At 46.6% G+C, this 17500-nt stretch overlaps 1 protein-coding gene across 6 annotated transcripts in view; it reads right to left on the reverse strand.

Moving 5' to 3' along the window:
- LOC135508964 (coiled-coil domain-containing protein 136-like) overlaps positions 1-17500 on the reverse strand; it is a 53348-nt gene that overhangs the window by 32361 nt on the left and 3487 nt on the right. Inside the window, exon 1 of one of the 6 annotated variants that reach the window (XM_064929207.1) lies at positions 13712-13763. The exons of the other annotated variants lie outside the window; for them this stretch is intronic. The gene's annotated coding sequence lies outside the window, so the exon portion shown is untranslated. Of the gene's footprint in view, positions 1-13711; positions 13764-17500 lie in introns of those variants that run through there. 6 annotated transcript variants of the gene reach the window in all.

Genomic DNA, 17500 nt, shown 5'->3' on the forward strand with positions numbered 1-17500 from the left:
ATCCACAGGTACACCTTCAATTGACTCAAATGATGTCAATTAGCCTATCAGAAGCCATTACATAATTTTCGGGAATTTTACAAGCTGTTTAAAGGCACGGTCAACTTAGTGTACGTCAACTTCTGATCCACTGGAATTGTGATACTGTGAATTATAAGTGAAATAATCTGTCTGTAAACAATTGTTGGAAAAATGATTTGTGTCATGAACAAAGTAGATGTCCTAACCGACTTGCCAAAACTATAGTTTGTTATCAACAAGAAATTTGTGGAGTGGTTGAAAAACGAGTTTTAATGACTCCAACTTCCAACTTGAACCTTATTTCGACAATGCACTTCTTATTAAAGGTAATTTCCGATAGAGCCCACATATGCAGTGTTTATTGTTTCCACAAACACCGGGAACTTTACCTTTATTTAAATCTTGCAATGCGTACAGAGTGTGATGGGTTTGAATCCCGGATTATCTCTTACATCACCTTCACTTCACAGCTAACTTCATTCAACCTGATCGTACAGTAAACCACACTACGTATATAGTCTTCTGTTCACCAATCTCTCATTTAGTTCCCATTGGGAATATTCCACATTAAACTCCTGCTATATCCTATCAGTAATCACAAACAGGCCCTTTCCTCCCAGCAGTCTTCCTAACACAGAAATGAGGATGCACACACACACACACACACACACACACACACACACACACACACACACACACACACACACACACACACACACACACACACACACACACACACAGCATTCCCCTCGACAGTCATCCGTACACATAATCAATTACGTCACATCTCTCCTAAAAGCATACAGCACCTAAGGCATCAGTTGACAGCTAGGGACATCTCTTCCAGAAGTGGTTCTCCTCCTAACCTGGCCTACATCTGGGACAAGACAGATGTCTACAGACAGAGGGTCTGACCCAGGCGTCTGGTGAGTAGCAGCGTGAGATGTTTGGTCCGTCATATTAGATGGAACCATCTACCCAGACACAGTACCATGTTATCTGTTACTGCAACAGCTTTCTGACAATCTCTCACTCATTCTAAGTAACAACACCTGAGACCACTCATAGGCATGCTAGATAAATTCATTTTAGCAACACAGTGTGGTGCATTTAGTCACACTAGGTGACACACACACACACACAAACACACACACGTCTGCATGCACACAGGAAATAGTACCAGTACCGAGTCAATATGCAAGGGTTACGAGGAAGTTGAGGTAGTTGAGGTAATATGTACATGTAGGTAGGGGTAAAAGTGACAAGGCAATCAGGATATACAATAAACAGAGTAGCAGCAGTGTATGTGAAGAGTTTGTGTGTGTGTGTGTGTAAGCGTACAGCTACATGTTTATAATGTGTCTCTTCTAGCTATATGTTTATAATGTGTCTCTGTGTATGTACAGTATGTGTGTATGTCATGGATACATCTTTGTGGCATCTATGCGTAGGATGATATTAATTATTCACACCGCCCTGATCTGAAGCCTCCTCTCTCCTCTTTCTTTCCACACACACACACGCCCGTGACTCTGCATGGAAGCTTTCTCTCCATCTTTCTCTCTCTCTCTCTCTCTCTTTAAACTCTCTCTCTCCGTCTCTGTCTCTCCTCTTTTTGCATCAAAATCACAAAGGAGAAAGGTGAAGCGATACTCCAATGTCATCCCCATGGCGACTCCCCCCTGCCACCTCCACCAACATTAAGCCTAGTCTAGAGTGGATGGAATTATGCAATATTTAAATATTGTTCATATGGATAAAAATGTTCCATCCTCATCTCGTCTCTCCTGAGTGGTGCCCAGGTGTACTCGATTCGTTGCCCCTGGTGAACAAACTGCGTCAACTGCAACAAGTTTCCTCAGACCCATATTGTTCGTTAGGTCAACATCATAGGAGTGGCAGATCACTTCAAACATAGAGGCTTCTCAGTTGAAGCGGGGAGAGAGGCTTCTCAGTTGAAGCGGGGAGAGAGGCTTCTCAGTTGAAGCGGGGAGAGAGGCTTCTCTGTTGAAGCGGGGAGAGAGGCTTCTCAGTTGAAGCGGGGAGAGAGGCTTCTCAGTTGAAATGCAGAGAGAGAGGCTTCTCAGTTGAAATGCAGAGAGAGGCTTCTCAGTTGAAATGCAGAGAGAGAGGCTTCTCAGTTGAAATGCAGAGAGAGAGAGAGAGAGAGAGAGAGAGAGAGCACGAGAGCGAGCACGAGAGCACGAGAGCGAGCACGAGAGCACGAGAGCGAGCACGAGAGCACGAGAGCGAGCACGAGAGCACGAGAGCGAGCACGAGAGCACGAGAGAGAGCACGAGAGAGAGCACGAGAGCACGAGAGCACGAGAGCACGAGAGCACGAGAGAGAGCACGAGAGCACGAGAGAGAGCACAAGAGAGAGAGAGAGCACAAGAGAGAGAGAGAGAGAGAGCACAAGAGAGAGCGAGAGAGGGCACAAGAGAGGCTGGTGTGTTTACAGATATATTCCTGACGGGTCGCCCCCAGGTGGTGAAGGTAGGAAACGACATCTCCTCTTCGCTGATCATCAACACCGGGGCTCCACAAGGGTGCATGCTCAGCCCCCTCCTGTACTCCCTGTTCACCCATGACTGTGTGGCCAAGCACGCTTCCAACTCAGTCAGTTGACCGCAGTGGAGAAGGTGGAAAGTTTCAAGATCCTCAACGTACACATCACTGGCAGACTGAAATGGTCCACTCACACAGACAGTGTGGTGAAGAAGGCGCAACAGTGCCTCTTCAACCTCAGGAGGCTAAAGAAATATGGTTAAACACCTAAAACCTTCACAAACGTTTACAGATGCACAATTGAGAGCATCCTTTCGGGCTGCATCACTGCCTGGTACGGCAACCGCACAAAACCGCAAAGCTCTCCAGAGGGTGGTGTGGTCTGCCCAACACATTACCGGGGGCAAACTTCCCGCACTCCTGGACACCTACACCACCCGATGCCATAGGAAGGCCAAAAAGATCATCAAGGACATCAACCACCCGAACCACTGCCTGTTCACCCCGCTATCATCCAGAAGGCGAGGTCAGTACAGGTGCATCAAAGCTGGGACAGAGAGACTGAAAAACAGCTTCTATCTCAAGGCCATCAGACTGCTAAACAGCCATCACTAGCACATCCTAATAACATAGATTAGGAATCACTGGCCACTTTAATAATGTTTCCGTATCCAGCATTACTCATCTCATGTGTATGAACTGCACTCCAGACTATTCTACGGTATCTTAGTCCCTTTTAAATTGTGTTTACATATTGCATCACCCATTTCGTATCTATATACTGTATTGTAATCTATACTACACGACTGACTGTTAAACAGCCATCTCCAGCACATCAGAGGCTGCTGCCTATAGACATAGATTAGGAGTCACTTGCCACTTTAAGGAAATGAAACACTAGCCACTTCAATAATGTCTCCATATTTTGCATTACTCATCTCACGTGTAAACTGTACTAGATACTATTTTACAGTATCTTAGTCACTTTAATTGTGTGTAAATATTGCCTCACTCATCTCATATGTACTGTATATACTGTATTCTATACTATGCCACTATCTTAGTCCAATGTCGCTCTGACATATGTATATATATTCTGGCAAACCTCATACTCACTTTTCTCCCTGGTAGGGAAACGATATCATGAGCCGTAACCTCAGTTCGGCCAGGTACCTCTGAAAACACATCTCTGTTCTTCTGGATCAGGGTCTTTACTTCCTGTACTTGTGCTGGGGACAGAGTGGGTGAGATATTTACTTCGGCTGTCTCCTGAGTGTGTGTGGGGTATGTGACCATTAGTGTTTCTCTCTCTCTCCATGAGTTTAACAGATTTATGTGATAAATCTGTTCCTGGGGCCGTCGACCTGGCTGTCGGATCCGATAATTGACTTCTCCTATTCTCTCCAGTACTTCATATGGTCCTTTCCATGTGGCCAGTAGTTTACACTATACCGTGGGGATCAGCACTAACACCTTATCTCCCGGTTGAAATTCCCTCAGGGTAGCCTGCCGGTTATAAGTGTGCCGCTGGTGCTCCTGTGCTTGTCTCATGTGCTCTCTGACGATGGGCATGACTGTGGCTATCCTGTCTTGCATTGCCGTGATGTGCTCTATGACACTAATATACGGGGTGGATTGGTGCTCCCAGGTTTCCCGGGCGATGTCTAAGATTCCCCGGGGATGCCTCCCATATACCAGCTCAAAGGGAGAAAACCCCAGCGAGGCTTGAGGAACCTCTCTAATGGCAAACATCAGATACGGCAACATGCAATCCCAGTTCTTCCCATCCTTATCGATTACCTTCCTGAGCATTGACTTCAGGGTCCGGTTGAATCTCTCGACCAGCCCGTCCGTCTGAGGATGGTAAACCGATGTCCTCAACTGTTTCACCTGCCACAGTTTACAAAGGTCTGCCATAATTCGGGACATAAAGGGGGTCCCCTGGTCGGTAAGGATCTCCTTTGGAACCCCTACCCTGGTGAACAAGAGCACTAATTCCTTTGCAATATTCTGGGAAGCCATCGTCCGAAGGGGAATGGCTTCTGGGTAGCGAGTGGCACAATCTAAAATGACCAGAACATATTGGTGCCCTCTGGCGGATTTGGGTAGTGGGCCCACTAAATCCATCACTATCCTCTCAAATGGTGTTTCGATTATGGGGAGTGGCACTAACGGGCTTCTAACAGCTGGTCGGGGAGCTGTTAACTGGCACTCCGGGCACTCTCCACAATGCCAAGCCACTTCAGCTTGAATTCCTGGCCAGTAAAACCTCCTTACAATCCGGTCTCGGGTTTTATCGATACCAAGGTGTCCACCCAGAATGTGCCCATGAGCTAGATCCAGTACTGTCCTCCGGTACCGAGTGGGCACCAACAACTGTTCCACCACATCAACCCCTATTTTCGAGACTGTACACCAAACCCTTTTTCATGATGAAGTGGGGAAAACTATTAGGCATCATACCAACATTTATGGGAGTACCATCTACGACCTGCACATATGCTCTGGCTTGCTGCAGGTTTGGATCCTGGTTTTGGGCCGTCCCAAAATTAGTCAAGGAACCTGCCAGGTCTGCGGGTTCTAGATCGTCGTCCTCTGGATTCAGACCAACCCCAGCCCCACTAGTACCGGGCTGTTCGTTATCAGCGAGGTTTGCCACTTCATCCTCCTCCTCCCCTACTAGCACTTGTGATGTTGTCCCCTGGGAGACCTCTTTTCCTGGCTTTGGTTGAAGGCCCCATGCTTCTTCCTGCTTGGTCAGGGTTGTTGGCTTCTCAAATATGCCATTCTTGTGGACCTAACTTCGCAAAGTTAGGAAAGTCTCTACCCAATATTACATCATATGGCATCTTTGGGACCACACCGACCTCATAATCCTGCAGACCGTCCTCTGTTTGTATGCTCACTAAGGCCGTGGGGTACAGATGGGTATCCCCATGAATGCATGTAACACTGATATCCTGTCTTGTATCCAGTTTATGATTCGGCACTAGGCTTGCAATGACCAGGGTTATCATACTGCCGGAATCCAGCAGTGCTTCAACCTCTTTCCCTTCAACCTTCAACCTGCACATATGTTTGTTTCTTGATCTTTCAAGTACAGTGGTTACAACAGGACATGCATACCGTATATCATCTTCGTTTTCACAGAGGTTACATTGCATTGGCTCTTCTTTAATAGGGCAGTAGGCTGCAATATGTCCTGGTTGATTACAATTGTAACAGATAATAGGGGTTTGGGGGGGAGACCCCCTCGACACCCAGTCCCGGTTTCCGTTTTTTTGGGGGGGGTTGTCCCGGTCGGTAGGACCACTGGTGGAAGCGGTGTGCCCTCACGGTATTGGTCACTCCCAGTCTAGTCAGGATCTCTCCCTTTAGTTTATCGTAATCCTGTGCATCTTTCAACTCCAGGTCGAAATACGCTTTTTGAGCGTCCCCTGCCAGGTATGGTGCCAGAAGCCCTGCCCATTCTTCTTTTGGTCACTTCTCCCTTTCTGCCGTCCTTTCGAAGGTGGTAAGATATGCTTCCACATCATCCTGCGCTGTCATTTTTTGAAGAAAATGATTGGCCCTCCTCTGGGTATTTGCAGCTGGTAATTGAGCCCCAATTTGGTCCGCTAGCCCCTTTAGGCCTTCTCTTAACTCCCGGGTGTTTCTCTCTTGCTCTTCTCTGAGCAGCTGGTTGGTGCGGTGCTGGACCTGTAACGTGTCCTGATACATTCGCATTGCATCCTGATGAGCTATTTGTTGAGCTCTAGTTGCCTCTTGTTGGGCGGCCGCCGCTTGTAACAGGGCCTGTATGGCTCCCTCCGTACTCATTTTCCTGAGAAACTGTCCTAACCAAACAAAGCCACAAAAAAAACCTAACTCCCCTTTGGAGTGCTAACTGAACATTTTTATTTTTCTTCTACCTAACCAGTGGTATGGTTAGTCCATGCCCACATCCTCCACCACGTGTGGCAAACCTCTTCAAGGTTAGGAGCGTTTGTCACAAACTAAGTGGTAAACTGTCACCAAATCACCCAAGAATGAGAGTTCTTTCGAACAGGACAGTACCTGTGTGTTTGTTTCTTCGTCCTGGTCCACCCAGGCCGTAGGCGAGGTCAAGGATAGCAGGGTTCGGTACACGAATTGGGTTCTCGGTAGCTCCAGGTCCAAACGCCAACAGGTAAGTCCAAAACAGTCCAGCTCATACACGGTAAATCCAGCCAATCTCTATTGTCTCTTTCTCTATTGTTCATAGATCCTTCCAGCACTCTCTTCTCCTCTTCCTGGTTTTTCTTGACCCTTTATCTGTGGGTTGGCTCCACCTTCTGAGGGTTCCCCTTGCTTCTGGGACTTGTAGTTTTGGTGGTCGGCCATTTTGTGATCTGTAGTTCTGACAGGGGTGGCTCATTTTAGTGATCGGGCAGAGCCCGTTTATTAGTTCTGCTCTCACATATCTGCCATTTACCACTCGACCCCCTTCTTTGCCACAATATATTCTTAATCCATTCATTACTTATATTTAGGTGTATTTTGGAGTATATGTTGTGAAACTGTTAGATATTACTTGTTAGATATTACTGCACTGTCGGAGCTAGAAACACAAGCATTTGCATTATCATTAACAGCAGACATGAGCAAATGTCAAATTGGCTTTTTACCAAATTACCTTACAACAGACCATGTATTCACCCTGCACACCCTAATTGACAACCAAACAAACCAAAACAAAGGCAAAGTCTTCTCATGCTTTGTTGATTTCAAAAAAGCCTTCGACTCAATTTGGCATGAGGGTCTGCTATACAAACTGATGGAAAGTGGTGTTGGGGGTAAAACATACGACATTATAAAATCCATGCACACAAACAACAAGTGTGCGGTTAAAATTGGCAAAAAACACACAAATTTCTTCACACAGGGTCGTGGGGTGAGACAGGGATGCAGCTTAAGCCCCACCCTCTTCAACATATATATCAACGAATTGGCGCGGACACTAGAAAAGTCTGCAGCACCCAGCCTCACCCTACTAGAATCCGAAGTCAAATGTCTGCTGTTTGCTGATGATCTGGTGCTTCTGTCACCAACCAAGGAGGGCCTACAGCAGCACCTAGATCTTATGCGCAGATTCTGTCAGACCTGGGCCCTGACAGTCACCAGGACCACAAATACAAATTCCATCTAGACGAGAGACAAGGCAAGAAGGGCATTCTATGCCATCAAAAGGAACATAAATTTCAACATACCAATAAAGCCCCTTGAATTGAATTGAATTGAGAGAGAGGGGGGGGGAGCAAGAGAGAGAGCGAGAGAGAGAGAGAGAGAGAGAGAGAGAGAGAGAGAGAGAGAGAGAGAGAACGTTAACAAACGTTACAGAGTCTTATGGGGTGATGTCATTGCCACTGCGCTTATTATTCAAGTCACTCAAACCCCAGAGGAAAGAAAGATAGGGAAACAAAAGCCAAGCAGAGTAAGAGTTGGACTGATTTAATGAGTCGCTGTGTTATTTAAATGGAGAATCCGTGTCTGCTCTTTTACAGGGAAACTGGGAAAAGTAGGTCAGAGGGATGGAAATATTGCAGAATGGGCCTCATTATTTGAGGATGCATACAAGTGTGTGTAGGGGTGTCACGCCCTGGCCTTAGTTATCTTTGTTTTCTTCATTTTTTTGGTTAGGTCAGGGTGTGACATGGGGGTTTTATGTGTTTATGTGTTTATGGGGCTGTTTCCTGTCTAGGTAAATTGTATGTCTATGGTTGCCTAGATTGGTTCTCAATTAGAGGCAGCTGTCTATCATTGTCTCTGATTGGGAACCATATTTAGGCAGCCATATTCTTTGGGTATTTTGTGGATGATTGTTTCCTGTGTCAGTGTTTGTGCCACACGGGACTGTTTCGGGTTTTCACGTTTCTTGTTTTGTAGTTGTGTTCATGTTTGAGTTGTCCTATTAAAACCATGGACAACAACCACGCTGCGGTCCGATCCTTGTTTCACCTCTTCAGAGGAAGAGGAGGAAATGAGCCGTGACAGCATCACCCACTTTAACAGGACCAAGCAGCGTGGTGACAGGCAGCGGCAAGAGGAGCAGCGATGTCAGGATTATTGGACTTGAGAGCAGTATCTGGACTATACAACTTGGGAAGAGATAGACAGGTGGGAGGTTGACCAAGGGAGAGTGCCGGAGCCCGCCTGGGATTCGCTGGAGCAATGCGAGGAGGGTTGCAGGATTCTGGAGTTGGAGAAACGAGCACGGCGGCGCGTAGGAAGCCCGAGAGTCAGCCCCTAAACTTTCTTGGGGGGGCACACAGGGAGTATGGCGAAGCCAGGTAGGAGACCTGCGCCAACTTCCTGTGCTTACCGAAGAGCGTGAGAGACCGGGCAGGCACCGTGTTATGCTGTGGAGCGCACGGTGTCTCCAGTGCGGGTGCATAGCCCGGTGCGGTACATTCCAGCTCCTCGGATCGGCCGGGCTAGAGTGGGCATCGAGCCCGGTAAGGTTGGGCAGGCTTGGTGCTCAAGAGCTCCAGTGCGCCTGCACGGTCCGGTCTATCCAGTGCCACCTACACGCACCAGCCCTCCGGTGGCAGCTCCCCGCACCAGGCTTCCTGCACGTGTCCAGAGCACAGTACTCCCCGTTCCTCTTCCCCGCACTCGCCCTGAGGTGCGTGTCCTCGGTCCAGTACTGCCGGCACCACGCACCAGCCCTACGCCTCGCCTGTCCAGTGCTGCTAGAGCCTTCCTCCTCTCCAGCGCCGCTAGAGTCTCCCGCCTGTCCAGAGCCGCTAGAGTCTCCCGCCTGTCCAGAGCCGCTAGAGTCTCCCGCCTGTCCAGAGCCGCTAGAGTCTCCCGCCTGTCCAGAGCCGCTAGAGTCTCCCGCCTGTCCAGAGCCGCTAGAGTCTCCCGCCTGTCCAGAGCCGCTAGAGTCTCCCGCCTGTCCAGAGTAAAGCAATTGGTAAAACCGTGAGATGTTGCTGCGTAAATACGCAAGCAACACACACACACGCCTACACACACCCCTACACAACGCTATGGTGTTGAAAGCTGAGCTGTAGTCAAAGACCACCATTCTCACATAGGTGTTCCTCTGTGGATCTGTTGGGGCGGTATGAGAATTAGAGTGGGTCCAGGGTGTCTGGGATGATGGTGTTGATTTTAGACATGACCAGCCTTTAAAAAAAACATGTATGGCTACATACAGGTTACCTTGGCGTTCTAGGGCACAGGGACTATGGTGGTCTGCTTGAAACATGTACAGTATTACAGACTGGGTCAGGGAGGTTGTCTAATTTCAAAGTCAATCTTGAGCAATCTGGCTGTGTCTATGTGTGTGTGTGTGTGTGTGTGTGTGTGTGTGTGTGTGTGTGTGTGTGTGTGTGTGTGTGTGTGTGTGTGTGTGTGTGTGTCTTTTCTATTCATCTGTTCTGCAGGGATGTGAAAAGCAGAGAGAACAAAGCAGAGATGTGGGAATACACGCTTTGATCAGAAATCAGCAGCTCCCTGTCACCATTCTCTAGCTCTACTTCCTTTAATTGTGGGGGAGTTGGGGAGTACCATTACATAAAAGCTGCCAAACATCTTAAATGAAGGACTGCAATGACACAGTAAAAGAAGAAAGAGAAAGATACAGAGAGAGAGAGAGAAGGAGAGAGAGAGAGACAGTGAGGGAGAGAGAGAAAGAGAGAGACAGTGAGGGAGAGAGAGACAGAGAGAGAGAGGAGAGAAAGAGAGAGAGAGGAGAGAAAGAGAGAGAGAGGAGAGAAAGAGATAGAGAGGAGAGAAAGAGAGAGAGAGGAGAGAAAGAGAGAGAGAGGAGAGAAAGAGAGAGAGAGGAGAGAGAGAGAGAGAGAGAGAGAGAGGAGAGAAAGAGAGAGAGGAGAGAGAGAGAGAGGAGAGAAAGAGAGAGAGAGAGGTGAGAAAGAGAGAGAGGAGAGAAAGAAAGAGAGAGAGAGAGAGAGAGAGAGAGAGAGAGAGAAAGAGAGAGAGGAGAGAGCAAGAGAGAGAGAGAGCAAGAGCAAGAGAGAAAGAGATAGAGAGAGAGAGACAAAGAGAGAGAGGAGAGATAGAGAGAGAGAGAAAAAGAGAGAGAGGAGAGATAGAGAGAGAGGAGAGAAAGAAAGAGAGAGAGGAGAGAAAGAAAGAGAGAGAGGAGAGATAGAGAGAGAGAGAGAGAGAGAGAGAGAGAGAGAGAGAGAGAGAGAAAGAGAGAGAGGAGAGAGCAAGAGAGAGCAAGAGAGAGAGATAGGAGAGAGCAAGAGAGAGAGAGAGAGAGAGAGAGAGAGATAGATAGAGAGAGAGAGAGAGAGAGAGAATGACGATGACAAAAACAAAGTCTCAAGCACCACAGACACCCCATCGAATGTTGATCTGCCTTTCGTCTGCCGGTCGTTTGGTGTGCTGTGTTTTAAGGACAACCCTCTCGCTGGTGGATGTCTGACTACCGAATGATTCTACATGTAAAATCAGGTTGCACTCAATTTGCAAATTACGTCAAAGGCACTCTGTTCAGAGGTGCTAAGTACTCTCGGCTGGGCCTTTTAAATCAAAATCAAAATCCAATTTTATTTTTCACTTGCTTCATAAACAGTAGGTGTAGACTAACTGTGAAATGTACAGAGAGAAACAAAAGAGAGAAATAATAACTCTTAATAATGAAAGTAATAACAAATACACACGAGCCAGTTCTCCCCATGTAAGGTGTCACCCACCTCCTGTGGTAGATATGTACATATATGTAAGGATAAAGTGACTAAGCAACGGATGAACAGTAGCAGCAGTGTATGTGATGAATCAAAAAAGTTACTGCAACAAACATTCAATGCACATAGTCCGGGTAGCTATTTGGTTAACTACTTAACAAACTATTTAGCAGTCTTTTGGCTATGGGGTAGAAGTTGTTCAGGGTCCTGTTTGTTCCAGACTTGGTACGTACTGTAGGTACCGCTTGCTGTGCGGTAGCAGAGAGAATATTATTTGTTGACGTGGGTGGCTGGAGTCTTTGACCATTTTTAGGGCCTTCCTCTGACACCGCCTGGTATAGAGGTCCTGGATGGCAGGGAGCTGTACGCACTACCCTCTGTAGCGCCTTGCAGTCAGATGCCAAGCAGTTGCCATCCCAAGCAGTGATGCAGCCAATCAAAATGCTCTCAATGGTGCATCTGTAGATCTTTTTGAGGATCTGACGGTCCATGTCAAATTTCCAGCCTCCTGAGGGGGAAGAGGCGTTGTCGTGCCCTCTTCACGACTGTGTTGGTATGTGTGGACCATGATAGATCCTCAGTATCCTACAGTAGGTATTACAGACTGGGTCAGGGAGGTTGAAAATGTAAATGAAGACACTTGCAAGCTGGTCAGCGCATGCTCTGAGTACGCATCCTGGTGATTTGTCTGGCCCTGTGACCTTGTGAATGGTAACCTGTTGGTCAAATTGCCCTTACAAATTGCCCTTACAAAGCCTGGAGCCTTTGTTTTGGGTTATTGTCCTGTTGAAAAACACATGACAGTCCCACTAAGCGCAAACCAGATGGGATGGCATATAGCTGCAGAATGCTGTGGTAGCCATGCTGGTACAAGTATGCCATGAATTCTAACTAAGTCACAGACAGTGTTACCAGCAAAGCCTCCTCCTCCATGCTTCACGGTGGGAATACCACATATGCGGAGATCATCCGTTCATCTACTCTGTGTCTCACAAAGACACAGCGGTTTGAACCAAACATCTCAAATTTGGACTCATCAAACCAAAGGACAGATTTCCTCCGGTCTTATGTCCATTGCTCATGTTTCTTGTCCCAAGCAAGTCTCTTCTTCTTATTGGTGTCCTTCAGTAGTGGTTTCTTTGCAGCAATTCGATTCACGTCGTCTCCTCTGAACAGTTGATGTTGAGACGTGTCTGTTACTTGAACTCTGTGAAGCATTTATTTGGGCTGCAAATCTGAGGTGCAGTTAATCGCCGATTTCTGAGGCTGGGTAACTCTAATGAATTTATCCTCTGCAGAAGAGGTAACTCTGGGTCTTCCTTTCCTGTGGCGGTCCTCATGAGGGCCAGTGTCATCACAGCGCTTGATGGTTTTTGCGGCTGCACTTGAAGAAACCTTCAAAGTTCTTGAAATGTTACGTATTGACTGACCTTCATGTCCTAAAGTAATGATGGACTGTCGTTTCTCTTTGCTTACTTGAGCTGTTCTTGCCATAATATGGACTTGGTCTTTTACCAAATAGGGTTATCTTCTGTATATCACACCTACATTGTCACAACACGGAAGAGGAGGGGAGGAGGGGAGGAGGAGCGGAGGAGAGAGGGAGAGGAGAAGCGGAGGGGAGGAGGAAAGGAGGGGAGGAGGAGAGGAGGGGAGGAGGAGCGGAGGAGAGGAGGGGAAGAGAGAGGGAGAGGAGGGGAGGAGGAGTGGAGGAGAGAGGGAGAGGAGGGGAGGAGGAGTGGAGGAGAGAGGGAGAGGAGGAGCGGAGGAGAGGAGGGGAGGAGGAGCAGAGGAGAGGGGAGGAGGAGGAGCGGAGGAGAGGAGGGGAGGAGGAGCGGAGGAGAGGAGGGGAGGAGGAGCGGAGGAGAGGAGGGGAGGAGGAAGGAAAAGACTACGTCGTGACTCATATAGGAATTACGTCACCGGTTAGAAAATAATGAAGGAGCAGACGAGGAGGAGAGAAGAGGGGAGGAGGAGAGGAGAAGGTAGAGGAGCATTGTGTGGGTAGAATTAACACTGGAAGTAGAGGAGCATTGTGTGGGTAGAATTAACACTGGAAGCAGGTACCACTGTGTGTGGGTGATAAAGAGGGCGTGGGACTACTGAGAGAGTGACAGAGAGAGAGGGGGAAGAGGAGGAGAGAGAGATGGAGAGGGGGCAGAGGAGGAGAGAGAGATAGAGAGGGGGCAGAGAGAGGGAAGAGGAGGAGAGAGAGATGGAGAGGGAGAGAGAAAGAGAGAGAGAGAGAGAGAGAGAGAGAGAGAGAGAGGGGGCAGAGAGAGGGAATAGGAGGAGAGAAAGAGAGAGAGAGAGAGAGAGAGAGAGAGAGAGAGAGAGAGAGAGAGAGAGAGAGAATGAATGATTAATGGTGGGCTAGTGTGTGTGGGAGTAAGAGGTGGTGGGTGAGGATGGTGGGGTACACACAAATCATGACTTTGTATGTGCTCCCGTATGTGTGTGTGAGTGTGTATGTGTTTGTGAGTGTGTGCTTGCTTGTGTGCATACCTCGCTGTTGTGTCTTGAGGTTATATTCTACATACTCTATTCAGAATAGCCCACAGGTAGAACTAGACAAACGAAAAAATGAAATGGAAAGTCACTAAAACAGTACCATTACCACTGCACTCCACTTGAGCTCTCTCTCTCTCTCTCTCTCTCTCTCTCTCTCTCTCTCTTTCTTTCTCTCTATCTCTTTCTCTCTCTCTTTCTCTCTCCCTTGCTCTCTTCTCTCTCTCTCTTTCTCTCTCAATTCAATTCAATTCAAGGGGCTTTATTGGCATGGGTAACATGTGTTAACATTGCCAAAGCAAGTAAGGTAGATAATATATAAAGTGAAATAAACAATAAAAATTAACAGTAGACATCACACATACAGAAGTTTCAAAACAATAAAGACATTTCAAATGTCATATTATGTATATATATATATATATACAGTGTTTTTACAATGTACAATTGGTTAAGGACACAAGATAAAATAAATAAGCATAGATATGGGTTGTATTTACAATGGTGCGTGTTCTTCACTGGTTGCCCTTTTCTCATGGCAACAGGTCACAAATCTTGCTGCTCTGATGGCACACTGTGGAATTTCACCCAGTAGATATGGGAGTTTTTCAAAATTGGATTTGTTTTCGAATTCTTTGTGTATCTGTGTAATCTGAGGGAAATATGTCTCTCTAATATGGTCATACATTGGGCAGGAGGTTAGGAAGTGCAGCTCAGTTTCCACCTCATTTTGTGGGCAGTGAGCACATAGCCTGTCTTCTCTTGAGAGCCATGTCTGCCTACGGCGGCCTTTCTCAATAGCAAGGCTATGCTCGCTGAGTCTGTACATAGTCAAAGCTTTCCTTAATTTTGGGTCAGTCACAGTGGTCAGGTATTCTGCCGCTGTGTACTCTCTGTGTAGGGCCAAATAGCATTCTAGTTTGCTCTGTTTTTTTGTTAATTCTTTCCAATGTGTCAAGTAATCATCTTTTTGTTTTCTCATGATTTGGTTGGGTCTAATTGTGCTGCTGTCATGGGGCTCTGTAGGGTGTGTTTGTGAACAGAGCCCCAGGACCAGCTTGCTTAGGGGACTCTTCTCCAGGTTCATCTCTCTGTAGGTGATGGCTTTGTTGTGGAAGGTTTGGGAATCACTTCCTTTTAGGTGGTTATAGAATTTAACAGCTCTTTTCTGGATTTTGATAATTAGTGGGTATCGGCCTAATTCTGCTCTGCATGCATTATTTGGTGTTCTACGTTATACACGGGGGATATTTTTGCAGAATTCTGCATGCAGAGTCTCAATTTGGTGTTTGTCCCATTTTGTGAAGTCTTGGTTGGTGAGCGGACCCCATCTCTCTCTCTCAGTTGTTAATCGAGGCTCAGAGGCCCTAAAACCAAAAGATCACTATCAGGGCGCTTTAAAAAGCAAGCCTGAAGTCATACTATATTGTCTAAAATAATGTCAGAGAAGTGTCAGGCCTGAGGCTGAGAGAAGTAGCCTGACAGGAGAGAAGTAGCCTGACAGGAGAGAAGTAGCCTGACAGGAGAGAAGTAGCCTGACAGGAGAGAAGTGTCAGGCCTGAGGCTGAGAGAAGCAGCCTGACAGGAGAGAAGTGTCAGGCCTGAAGCTGAGAGAAGTAGCCTGACAGGAGAGAAGTAGCCTGACAGGAGAGATGTGTCAGGCCTGAGGCTGAGAGAAGTAGCCTGACAGTCAGTCTGGTTTAGCCAGGCAAGAAGAGCAGTCCCAGGAGCTGAGATAACAGAAGAACCATTGACCTGCGTCAAGATCCATCTTCCTGCTCTAATTGACACTGAGTCCTCTGTTTGAGATAGTGCTCCGCTTAGCATTACTAATTAAATGTGAAGATGCATTTACACTCTAGTTAACATTCGACTTGACTTGATATTCCTTTTAGCTAGTGAAGCAAAGAGACAAAGAGTGCATCTCTGTCAAACCCTGTTCTGGGTTCTGAGTCTGGATCCAAAGTAAAGGATCAAACCCTGTTCCGGGTTCTGAGTCTGGATCCAAAGTAGAGGATCAAACCGGTGGTGTGAGGAGAATGATATAAGTATGACTTAACCCACATTAAACTCTGCAGGCCCCAGTTCAGTCAAGCGACAACAACAACAAGACATGGAAGAACAGGAATCACCACTCTGGCAAACCTAACAGGGGTCAGAAGGAGCCAACTGAACAACATCCAACTGACAACAACAAGACCTGAAACAGGAAGCTCCAATCCCAGCGGTGGCCAGAAGGAGCTTGAGCTGTCTGCTTCGAACCTCTGTATCTGATCATTTCCTGCGTGTGTGTGTGTGTGTGTGTGTGTGTGTGTGTGTGTGTGTGTGTGTGTGTGTGTGTGTGTGTGTGTGTGTGTGTGTGTGTGTGTGTGTGTGTGTGTGTGTGTGTGTGTGTGTGTGTGTGTGTGTGTGTGTGTGTGTGTTCTCCCTGTGGTGTAGAGACACAGACCTCCAGTGAGACAGTGTCTTCACTGGCCCGTCTAACACACTGTGACTGCTCTGTACGACACAGAGAACAACAAAAGCATTCTCGGTATTCTTCTCGTGATGTATAATTCATTAAGCAATAAGGCCCGAGGAGGTGTGGTATATGGCCAATATACCACGGCTAAGGACAGTTCTTATGCATTACTCAACTCGGAGTTCCCTGACACAGCCCTTAGTCGTGGTATATTGGTCATATATCACAAACCCTGAGGTACCTTATTGCTATTATAAACTGGTTACCAACGTAATCAGAGAAGTAAAAAATAAATGTTTTGTCACACCCGTGGTATATGGTCTGATACACCACGGCTGTCAGCCAATCAGCATTCAGGGCTCGAACCACCCAGTTTATAGTAAATACTATATCACTGTTATCCTGCTGCTCCTCTCCGTTTCATGTGACAGTCGAAGAGAGTCGTTGTACATTTACAAAACATGTATATTTTAGTCGTTTAGCAGAAGCTCTCATGCAGAGTGACTCAAGTCAGTAACACGCATGAAAGTTCAGGCTGGTACCAGCAGTCTGACACGGCCTCTTGAGGTAAAAATATGTTTCAAAATAGAATGGGTTTTCATTGTGTGGTTTCATTATTTCTCATAACAGTCCACATACACATGACAGATCCTACAGCTTCTGATAAATGTTACAACTGAAAAAAAACATGACTATTTAAAGTAGCCTAGCATCACATCGAATCAAATGAATCACATCGAATCAAATTAATTATATCGAATCACATCAAATCAAATGAATCACTTCGGATCAAATGAATCACATCAAATCAAATGAATTATATCGAATCACATCAAATCAAATGAATCACATCGAATCAAATGAATCACGTCGAATCAAATGAATTATATCGAATCACATTAAATCAAATTAATCACTTCAAATCAAATGAATCACATCAAATCAAATGACTCACATTTGACAACACAACAGTCGTTGTCCGTTCACTTGTAAACACTGACAATATAGACTTCTGTAACATGCTATACTACTACCCATCCATTAAAGCGTGATGCTGTAACAACACATTGAATCAAATCACAGTCATAGTTAATAATTGACCATTCACTTCTACTAATGGCCATGCTATCCCCAGTTTAAAACCCTGGCCATGCTATCCCCAGTTTAAAACCCTGTCCATGCTATCCCCAGTTTAAAACCCTGTCCATGCTATCCCCAGTTTAAAACCCTGGCCATGCTATCCCCAGTTTAAAACCCTGGCCATGCTATCCCCAGTTTAAAACCCTGGCCATGCTATCCCCAGTTTAAAACCCTGGCCAGTTTAA

Source organism: Oncorhynchus masou, chromosome 22 (genome assembly GCF_036934945.1).
Source record: "Oncorhynchus masou masou isolate Uvic2021 chromosome 22, UVic_Omas_1.1, whole genome shotgun sequence".
Taxonomy (NCBI): domain Eukaryota; kingdom Metazoa; phylum Chordata; class Actinopteri; order Salmoniformes; family Salmonidae; genus Oncorhynchus; species Oncorhynchus masou.